We start from the raw sequence: 681 nt of genomic DNA, 5'->3' as shown, positions 1-681 counted from the left end.
CAGGCCGGGCAGAGCCAGCGCCGGGAAGGCGGTGCCTTGTGCGTCCCCGGAATTATTCCTTAATACCTTAAAATAAAAAAGCCGGCCGATTTCCCAACAAGCGCATTTTCATAGACTTGTGGATGGTGATTGCTTTGTATGAAATCGTGTTTGGGTAATAATATTGAAAATCAGTGGAGTGTTTACTTTATTCCGTACCTAACAGCTTGTTCTGCCCGGTGCTATACGCCTCTTTAGATCTCTCTCTCAACCCATGCTGTGACTACCCTCCAGTAACAAACAATTGCTTAGCAACACTACGCAGCACAATTTGCTTGCGTTTCATTTGTTATTACAATTTCATCCCGACATTGTGTGACAACTGATTGTTTGTTTAACGCAATTTTACGTTTGCAAAGTTAGCGAAGAGCGGGTGTGAAATGAGAAACTCCGAGAGCAGGTTTCGCGAAGCGGGTATCAAAACTGGGGGGGGTCACGGCAAGACTTCTAAGATTAAAACAAAACAACACAGAGAACTTCCCCACGGGGGTGGCAAGTTATTTGAAAAAATAATCGCTAAATCGGGAAGAAAGGTAAGCGTTGCAGCGCGGCGGACCATCCTTCAGCAGAGCCCTCCCGATCGAAAAACTCGTCGGGAAGCCGAGCGCTCGCACAGCCCGGGCGGCGTGTGCCCTGCCGGTG

Source organism: Aptenodytes forsteri, unplaced genomic scaffold (genome assembly GCF_000699145.1).
Source record: "Aptenodytes forsteri isolate BGI_AS27 unplaced genomic scaffold, ASM69914v1 Scaffold193, whole genome shotgun sequence".
Classification (NCBI taxonomy): Eukaryota; Metazoa; Chordata; class Aves; order Sphenisciformes; family Spheniscidae; genus Aptenodytes; species Aptenodytes forsteri.
The sequence above is the reverse complement of the archived record's forward strand: the minus strand, read 5'-3'. Positions refer to the sequence as shown.